This window comes from Pan troglodytes, chromosome 2, assembly GCF_028858775.2.
Source record: "Pan troglodytes isolate AG18354 chromosome 2, NHGRI_mPanTro3-v2.0_pri, whole genome shotgun sequence".
In the NCBI taxonomy this organism is placed as follows: Eukaryota; Metazoa; Chordata; class Mammalia; order Primates; family Hominidae; genus Pan; species Pan troglodytes.
Window position 1 is genome coordinate 142056965 of NC_086015.1, and position 10196 is coordinate 142067160.

Below are 10196 nucleotides of genomic sequence, written 5' to 3' on the forward strand. Positions count from 1 at the left end.
AACTTCTGGGACTCAAGCAATCCTCCCACCTGAGCCTCTTGAGTAGCTGGGACCACAGGTACATGCCACAACGTCTGTCTAATTATGTTTATTTTTTGTAGAGACAGGGTCTCAGTATGTTGGCCAGGCTAGTCTCAAACTCCTGGGCTCAAGTGATCCTCCCACCTTGGCCTCCCAAAGGGCTGGAATTATAGGCACTATTCATCATACCTGGCCGAATGAATTTTTTTTTTTTTTTTTTTTTTTTTTTTTGAGATGGAGTCTTGCTCTGTCGCTCAGGCTGGAGTGCAGTGGCGCTATCTGGACTCACTGTAAGCACCGCCTCTTGGATTCACACCATTCTCCTGCCTCAGCCTCCCGAGTAGCTGGGACTACAGGCACCTGCCACCACGCCCAGCTAATTTTTTTCTATTTTTAGAAGAGACAGGGTTTCACCATGTTAGCCAGGATGGTCTCGATCTCCTGACCTTGTGATCCGCCTGCCTCGGCCTCCCAAAGTGCTAGGATTACAGGTGTGAGCCACCATGCCCCTGAATGAATTTTTTATAGCTGAGGAAAACTGAGGCCCAGAGAAGTTAACAGGCTCACTCAAGGTCACAGAGCCAGCTGGTACACAGATCTTTCAGGCTCCTAACTTTGCTGAAATGCCTGCCAGTTGCTCCTCATGGCTGGCCAAAATAGCCTTGCCATGTGCCTTGGGTTCCCAAGTACTGATTATATCAACATTCCCAAACAAGAGGAAAATTCTCTAGGAATACTGAGGAACCATTCCTGGGCTGCTGGGATGGATAGAATCTTGGTAGGTTTGTGAGAAGAATCAAAGAGCACTTTTATAGGAGCTGGAGGGAAGATTTATCCCGCCTGGTGACATCCTTCCTGACTTCCTCCCTCCGGAATATTGACTCTATGGCTGAAGGCCTGGGAGGATTTGGGCTCAGCTTGTGAAATCTCCCCTACCAGCCCTCCATGATCCAAGCCACATCTGCCTTATTATCTTAGCCAACTCTTCTTCAAGGCCTCAGCTTCAATTTCACTTCCTCCTGATTGCTGGCTTCCCCATGCTTCTTTAGGGACCAGTAATCCACTATGAGACTCTCACTTCACTGTTGAGAAATGACTGGTTTTCCTGCCTGTCTCTCAGTGGGTTCCAAGCAACTTGAGGGCTGGAATGCTCCCCTATATATGGCCAGGTCCAAGCACGAATGGTCTCACTTGCTATGTTGCCTGGCTGGATGGATTTGACCTCCTGGGCTCAAGCAAATCTCCTGTCCTAGCTTCCAAAGTAGTTGGAACTACAGGTGCATGCTAATGTGCCCAGTAAGGCTTTCTTTTGAAAAACAAATTACTCTCCTGTATGTACTTTTTTTTTGAGAGAGAGAGAGAGAGAAAGAGTCTTGCTCTGTCATCCAGGCTCACTGCAGCCTCAACCTCCCAGCCTCAACTGATCCTCCCAGCTCAGCCTCCTGAATAGCTAGGACCACAGTCACGTGCCAATACGCCTCCAGCTAATTTTTTCTTTCTTCCTTCCTTTTTTTTTTGAAACACATGAAACGGAGTCTTGCTTTTTCACCAGGTTGAAGTGCAGTGGCCCAATCTCGACTCAGTGCAAACTCCGCCTATTGGGTTCAAGCGATTCTCGTGTCTCAGCCTCACGAGTAGGTAGGATTACAGGCACCTGCCACCATGCCTGGCTAATTTTTGTATTTTCAGTAGAGACGAGGTTTCTCCATGTTGGTCAGGCTGGTCTCAAACTCCTGAGCTCAAGCACTCCACCCACCTCAGCCTCCCAAAGTGCTGGGATTACAGGTCTCTATGTGCATTTTTATCCATGATTTTTAGGAAAGAGTTCAGTGTTCAGCTACACCAGTGTACAATTTGCAGGGCTAGAAGCTGTAGGAAATAAGACAGACATTCTGAAAACGGGGAAGACCCCAGGTGTGGTGGCTTAAGCCTGTAATCCTAGCACTAAAGGAGGCCAAGGCAGGAGGATCACTTGAGCTCAGGAGTTCAATATCAGCCTAGGCAACATAGTAAGACCTTGTCTCTATAAAATATTTTAAAATATAAAAAAAAGAAAAGGAGGAAAAAGCCAGGCATTGGGACTCAGGGAGACTAGACATATTCTCCTGGAATGCAAACTAAGAGATATATAATGTTTTGAAGGAAAATTTGATAAAACACACATACACACACACACAAATACATATATATATGTATTACATTTATATACACCACACACACAAAGAGGAGAGAGATTATAGCTGAATTACGTGATATTATGCAACTTTAAAAAGAATAAGGCGGCTGGGCACGGTGGCTTACGCTTGTAATCCCAGTACTTTGGGTGGCTGAGGCGGGCAAATCACGAGGTCAGGAGTCCAAGACCAGCCTGACCAACATAGTGAAACCCCATCTCTACTAAAAATTCAAAAATTAGCTGGGCGTGGTGGCACGTGCCTGTAATCCTAACTACTTGAGAGGCTGGGGCAGGGGAATAGCTTGAACCCGGGAGGCGGAAGGTTGCGGTGAGCCAAGACCGCACCACCGCACTCCAGCCTGGGCAACAGGGCAAACTCCATCTCAAAAAAAAAAAAAAAAAAGAAGGCACTGATCTGAAACAATCTCTAAAATATTGTTTTGTGAAATCGGTAAGATGCAGAACAGTAAAGAAAGCTGCCATAGATTATCATCAGAAAAACACAAGAAACTAACAGTTGTCTGGAAGAAGAAAAACTAGAGGCTGGGAAAAAAAGGTGGAAGGGAGATTTAATTTTTATGGTTATTTTCTTTTATGCTATTTGAAATTTTATCATGTCCACTTATTATATATACAGTATGTATATGTACATATATATACACACAGTAAGGAAAACACATAAAAGGGCTGTAATTAGGGCGGGCACGGTGGCTCATGCCTGTAATCCCAGCACTTTGGGAAGCCGAGGTGGGCGGATCACGAGGTCAGGAGTTTGAGACCAGCGTGGACAACATAGTGAAACCCCATCTCTACTGAAAATACAAAAATTAGCCAGGTATGGTAGTGCACGCCTGTAGTCCCAGCTACTCGAGAGGCTGAGGCAGGAGGATTGCTTGAACCCGGGAGGTGGAGGTTGTGGTGAGCCGAGATCGAGCCACTGCATTCCAGCCTGGCAACAGAATGAGACTCCATCTCAAAAAAAAGGGCTGTAATTTAGCGAGCTATGATCATGATTGAAAAAGGAGAGGGAGGCTGGGCGCTGTGGCTCACGCTTGTAATCCCAGCACTTTGGGCGGCCGAGGCAGGCAAATCACAAGGTCAGGAGTTTGAGACCAGCCTGACCAATACATTGAAACCCCATCTCTACTAAAAATACAAAAATTAGCTGGGCATAGTGGCGCGTGCCTGTAATCCCAACTACTTGAGAGGCTGAAGAAGGAGAATAGCTTGAACCTGGGAGGCGGAGGTTGCAGTGAGCCGAGATCGTGCCATTGCACTCCAGCCTGGGCGGCAGAGCAAGACTCCGTATCAAAAAAAAAAAAAAAAATTCCCGCCTGGGCAACAGGCCTCCGTCTCAAAAAAAAAAAAAAAAAAAAAAGGAAAAAAAGAAAAAAGAAAAAGGAAAAGGCAAAGAGCAGGAGAGGAAGGGAGGAAGGGGTGGAGCCTGGTGAGGAGGGAGTCAGTATGGCAGTGAGGGCACTTGAAGGGCGGGAAGTAGGCTCAGGGACTAGCCTTACAAATCAAGAATGCCATCACATTGTATGTTTTTTTGTTCTGTTTTTGTTTTTTTGAGACAAAACAAAACTCTGTCACCCTGGTTGGAGTGCAGTGGCGTGATCACGGCTCACTGCAACCTCTACCTCCTGGGCTGAAGCAATCTTCCTGCCTCAGCCACTGAAGCAGCCGGGACTACAGGCGCAAGCCACCATGCCCGGCTAATTTTTGTTATTTTCTTTGTAGAGACAGAGGTTTCACCATGCTGCCAGGCTGGTCTGGAACTCCTGAGCTCAAGCGATCCACCAGTCTTGGCCTCCTGAAGTGCTAGGATTACAAGCATAAACCACCACGGCCAGCCTTGTTTATTTTTTATTTTTATTTTTTTTTTCTTTGAGACAGGGTCTCACTCTGTCACCCAGGCTGGAGTGCAGTGGCGCAATCTCGGCTAATTTTTGTATGTTTTTGTAGAAATGGAGTTTCATCATGTTGCCCAGAATGGTCTCAAACGCCTGAGCTCAAGTGATTGGCCAGCCTCGGCCTCCCAAAGCGCTGGGATTACAGGCATGAGCCACCCAGCCCAGCCTCCTTCATGCTGTATGTTAAGTGCAATTAGCCTTCAATCCTATTAACTTGTGGCTGTAGAATAGTGTCATTCACTAAAGAAATATAAGTTGGTGTTGAGAAACAATAAATCAGACACTTTAAAAACCAATTAGCATTGGTATGTGAAGTTAGTTAGATCAAAGAGCGTATCCCAGGTTCCCAAGGGGTTTGTGGAATGTGAGCTATTCATCAGCAAATGTGCTGCCCTGTTTGTTTTTGTGGACAAGCCACCCTAGGCTACAATTTAACCTGTTTTTACGTTTAAGGAAGATAATATAATTAAATTAACATTTACATAATCTGCTACCTTGAACACCTTGAATCAAGAATTTTCTGCCCCATTAAGGAGTCAAAGGCAGAAATAACTAAATTCGAATGCCAGTGGCCCATCTGCACTTTCACCCGAATTCATTCAAAACTGCATTTTTGGTGGAGAGCCTATGTACAGCGCCTTAGGGAGCTCACAAGGCCTTATACTGGCAAAACAAACCCTAAGTTCAAAGGGATTACTTTAGCTTTGAAAAAAGTGCTCTGTCCCAGCCTTTTTCCTTTAAGAAAACAGCAAACCAAAGAGCTGACTTACTTAAGGGAGTTTGGTGCTTTTTTTTGTACCAGGTTGTGATCGTTAAATCAAGCAGCACTCACAGGTCTACAGTAGTCTTGAAATACCTATGCAAATGAATGGGGGAGCTTGCACGTACAAGATGGGTCTCAAAAACAAAAACCTGGATTGTGCAATCTGTAAGGGTGGGGACATGAGCAAAATGTGAAATGACTTCCTTAGACTTCAGTCCCCTAGACTGATCAAGGGGCGGATAAATTTTGTTCCTCTTACGCAGTCAAGACTTACACGTTGGCCGGGTGAGATGGCCCACGCCTGTAATGCCAGCACTTTAGGGGGCCAAGGTGGGTGGATTGCTTGAGCCCAGGAGGTGAGCCTGGGCAACATGGTGAAACATCATCTCCTCAAAAAATACAAAAATAATTTGGGTGTGGTGGTGTGCACCTGTAGTCCCAGTTACTCTAGGAGCTGAGGTAGGAAGATCACTTGCTGCTTGGGAGGTGGAGGTGCAGTGAACTGAGATCCCACTAGAGTCAGAGGCATTTGAACCACAGCAACTCCATTTTGAATAGGGGCTGGGTAAAATAAGGCTGAGACCTACTGGGCTGCATTCCCAGACAATTAGGCATTCTAAGTCACAGACAGGATGAGATAGGAGGTCAGCACAAGATATAGGTCATAAAGACCTTGCTGATAAAACAGGTTACAGTAAAGAAGCCAGCCAAATCCTACCAAAACCAAGATGGCGATGAGAGTGACCTCTGGTAGTCCTCACTGCTACACTCCCACCAGTGCCATGACAGTTTACAAATGCCATGGCAACGTCAGGAAGTTACCCTATGGTAACCTGTATGGTCTAAAAAGGGGAGGTATAAATAATCCACCCTTTGTTCAGCATATAATCAAGCAATAACCATAAAAATGGGCAACCAGTAGCCCGTGGGGCTGTTCTGCCTATGGAGTAGGCATTCCTTTATTCCTTTCTCTGTTAGTGAACATAACCTTCACTTTACGGACTCGCCTAGAATTCTTTTTTTTTTTTTTTTCCCCCTAGTCGGAGTCTCGCTCTGTCGCCCAGGCTGGAGTGCAGTAGCGCGATCTCGGCTCACTGCAAGCTCCGCTTCCCGGGTCCACGCCATTCTCCTGCCTCAGCCTCCGGAGTAGCTGGGACTATAGGCGCCTGCCACCACGCCCGGCTAATTTTTCGCATTTTTAGTAGAGACAGGGTTTCACAGTGTTAGCCAGGATGGTCTCGATCTCCTGACCTCGAGATCCGCCCGCCTCAGCCTCCCAAAGTGTTGGGATTACAGGCGTGAGCCACCGCGCCCAGCGGCTTTTTTTTTTTTCTTTCTTTTTTTTTGAGTCGGAGTCTCGCTTTGTCGCCCAGGCTGGAGTGCAGTGGCGCGATCTGCGCTCACTGCAAGCTCTGCCTTCCGGGTTCGCGCCATTCTCCTGCCTCAGCCTCCAGAGTAGCTGGGACTACAGGCACCCGCCACCATGCCCAACTAATTTTTTTTTTTTTTTTTTTTTTTTTTTGTATTTTTAGTAGAGATGGGGTTTCACCGTGTTAGCCAGGATGGTCTTGAGACTGAGTTTCGCTCTGTCGCCCAGGCTGGAGTACAGTGGCGCCATCTCGGCTCACTGCAAGCTCCGCCTCCCGGTTTCACGCCATTCTCCTGGCTCCGTCTCCGGAGTAGCTGGGACTACGGGCACCCGCCACCATGCCCCGCTAATTTTTTTTTTTTTTTTTTTTTTTTTTTTTTGTATCTTTAGTAGAGACGGGGTTTCACCGTGTTAGCCAGGATGGTCTTGAGACTGAGTTTCGCTCTGTCGCCCAGGCTGGAGCGTAGTGGTGCGATCTCGGCTCACTGCAACCTCCGCCTCCCGGATTCTAGTGATTCGCCTGCCTCAGCCTCCTGAGTAGCTGGGATTACAGGTGCACACCACCACACCTGGCTAATTTTTGTATTTTTAGTGGAGATGGGGTTTCACCATGTTGGTCAGGCTGGTCTCGAAGTCCTGACCTCAAGTGATTTGCCCGTCTAGGCCTCCCAAAGTTCTGGGATTACAGGTGTGATCCACTGTGTCCGGCAAGACACTAACTCTTAAAAATTTTTTTTTTTCTTGACCATGGGCCACCTAGTGAAAAAAAATTTTTTTTTAATTAAAAAAAAAAATTACAGGCGTGAGCCACCGTGACCAGCCTTAATTTAAAAAATTGAAAAGGCTGGGCACGATGGCTCACAGCTATAATCCTAGCACTTTGAGAGGCCAAGGTGGGAGTATCACTTGAGCCCAGGAGTTTCAGACCAGCCCTGGCAAGATAGTGAGACACCCTTTCTACAAAAAAATTTAAAAATTTAGCTGAGTGTAGTGATGCGTGCCTGTAGTCTCAGCTACTTGGAGAGACTAAGGCAAGAGGATCTCTTGCGCCCAGGAGTTCCAGTCTGCAGTGAGCTATGATTTTGCCACTGCCTTCCAGGCTGGGTGACAGAGTGAGACTGCTTCTAAAAAAAAAAAAAAAAAAAAAAAAAAAAAAAAAAAAAACTGGGCTGAATGCAGTGGCTCATACCTGTAATCCCAGCACTTTGGGAGGCTGCGGCAGGCAGATCACTTGAGGTAAGGAGTTTGAGATCAGCCTGGCCAGCATGGCAAAACCCTGTCTCTACTAAAAAATAGAAAAATTATCTGGACGTGGTGGTGTATGTCCGGCTAATTTTTGTATTTTATAATTTTGTAATTCCAGCTACTTGGGAGGCTGAGGCATGAGAATCACTTGAGCCCAGGAAGCAGAGGTTGCAGTGAGCCAAGATCACATCACTGCACTCCAGCCTGGGTGATGGAGTGAGACTCTGTCTCAAAAAAACAAAAACAAAAACAAAACCAAAACCTATTACTGGGATAGGTGGTGGAGATATAGGGGTGAACAAAACAACATGTTGCTTGCAGCTGATGCTGCAGAGGAAGAAATAGTCATTAATGAAGTCATCACATGATGAACTGCAAATTACAGCTAAGTGCTATAAAGTGGGAGTGCCTGATGTTGTGACAGCAATAATAATAGGGGGAATTTTGGTGTGAGTTGGCTGAAGGTAATGTCAAGACAAGAAATGATTAAAATAATTTTTAAATGAAAAAATAAATAATATGAGAAATTGACATAGTCAGAGGCGAAAGCAAAGGTTTCCCTTAAGAAGGGACACTAGGCTCAGTCCGAGGGAAGAATAGACTTTAACCAAGCAAAGAGTGGAATGAAAAATGTTGCAATCAGAGAGAACAGCCTAGGCAATTGTCCTGTGGCAGTAAGGAATGTATCAGTTTGAAAGACCAAAAAAGGCCAGTGTGACTGGCATGTAGAAAGCATGGTATGGCATCCTGGGGTAGACATAATCACCATTAACTAGTATTTCCAGCTCATTTCCCCTCCAGAGGACTGCTGCCTTGAAGTTAGGTGGAATCCTTGAAGTTGGGTGAAGTCATGAGGCTTGCTTTGGCTAATGCAAATCACTTGCTTTGGTAAGCACAAGTGGCAGCTGCTACCTCTCGGTGGAAGCATTCAAGAGGTGCAGTGTGTTTCTCCAGGTCCTTTCTTTCCCCTATGCTGAAACAAAGGTGCCACAAGAAAGAGGGGTTCCAGGCCCCGGTGCAGTGGTTCATGCCTGTAATCCCAGCACTTTGGGAGGCCAAGGCAGGCGGATCACCTGAGGTCAGGAGTTTGAGACCAGCCTGGCCAACATGGCAAAACCCCATCTTTACTAAAAATACAAAAATTAGCCAGGCGTGGTGGCCCCTACCTGTAATACTAGCTACTTGGGAGGCTGGGGAGGAGAATCGCTTGAATCCGGGAGGCAGAGGTTGCAGTGAGCCAAGATCTTGCCACTGAAAGAGGGGGTCAGAATAACTGAGCCAACACAAGAAGTACGGCTACCTTGGAGAGCTGCCAGGAGGGTGGCTGACTGCATGAACTGGAAATAAACATTTGCCATCTTAAATTACTAAGATTCTGGAGCTGTTTGTAACTGCCACAAAGGTAGCCTACCCTACTTATATAGGCCTAAGTTTGAGTAAACACGTAAATTAAGGGGGGTAAAGCAAAAATACTTCAGAACTTAAATAGAAAGAATTTCTGTTTTTAATTTTTTTTTTTTTGAGATGGAGTTTTGCTCTTGTTGCCCAGGCTGGAGTGCAGAGGCACCATCTTGGCTCACTGCAACCTCCGCCTCCCGGGTTCAAGTGATTCTCCTGCCTCAGCCTCACGAGTAGCTGGGACTACAGGTGTGCACCACCATGCCCAGCTAAGGTTTGTATTTTTAGGAGAGATGGGGTTTCACCATGTTGCCCAGGCTGGTCTCGAACTCCTGACCTCAGGTGATTCACCCACCTCAGCCTCCCAGAGTGTTGGGATTACAGGCGTGAGCCACCGCGCCCAGCTAAATTTTTTTTAAGAGTCAGAGTCTCACTCTGTCACTCAGGCTGGAGTGCACTGGTGTGATCATGGCTCACCACAACCTCAACCTCCTGGGCTCAAGCAATCCTGCCTTAGCCTCCTGAATAGATGGGACTACAGGCTCACTCCACCATGCCTGGTTAATTATTTTATCTTTTTTTTTTCTTTTTTTTTTGGAGACGGAGACTCGCTCCATCGCCCAGGCTGGAGTGCAGTAGCATGATCTTGGCTCACTGCAAGCTCCGCCTCCCAGGTTCACGCCATTCTCCTGCCTCAGTCTCCCGAGTAGCTGGGACTACAGGTGTCTGCCACCACGCCCGGCTAATTTTTTGTGTTTTTAGTAGAGACGGGATTTCACCATGTTAGCCAGGATGGTCTCCATCTCCTGACCTCATGATCCGCCCGCCTCAGACTCCCAAAGTGCCGGGATTACAGGCATGAGCCACCGTGCCCAGACTATTTTATCTTTTGTAGGGATGGACTCTTGCTTTGTTGCCCAGGCTGATCTCGAACTTCTGGCTTCAAGTGATCCTCCAGCCTTGGCCTCCCAAAGTGCTGAGATTACAGGAGTGAGACGCCACATCTGGCCAGAATTTCTTTAATCTATATCTACAACTTAACTGCATTCACCAACATTTATTCATATAAATTTCAACATCTATTTTTTTAAAACTGCATCTAGTTTGCAGCATCTGATTTTTTTGAACTCCTGGCCTCAAGTGATCCTGCTGCCTCAGACTACAAGCATAAGCCACCACAGCATCTGATTTTCTATCCAAACATCTCAACACTGAAGAAAAAAATGTTTTTCATCTTATAAAATCGAATAGATATGGTGGGGGAAGGGATTTCTTTTTAAGTTAAATATAAAACATCCATTGAGTACTTCT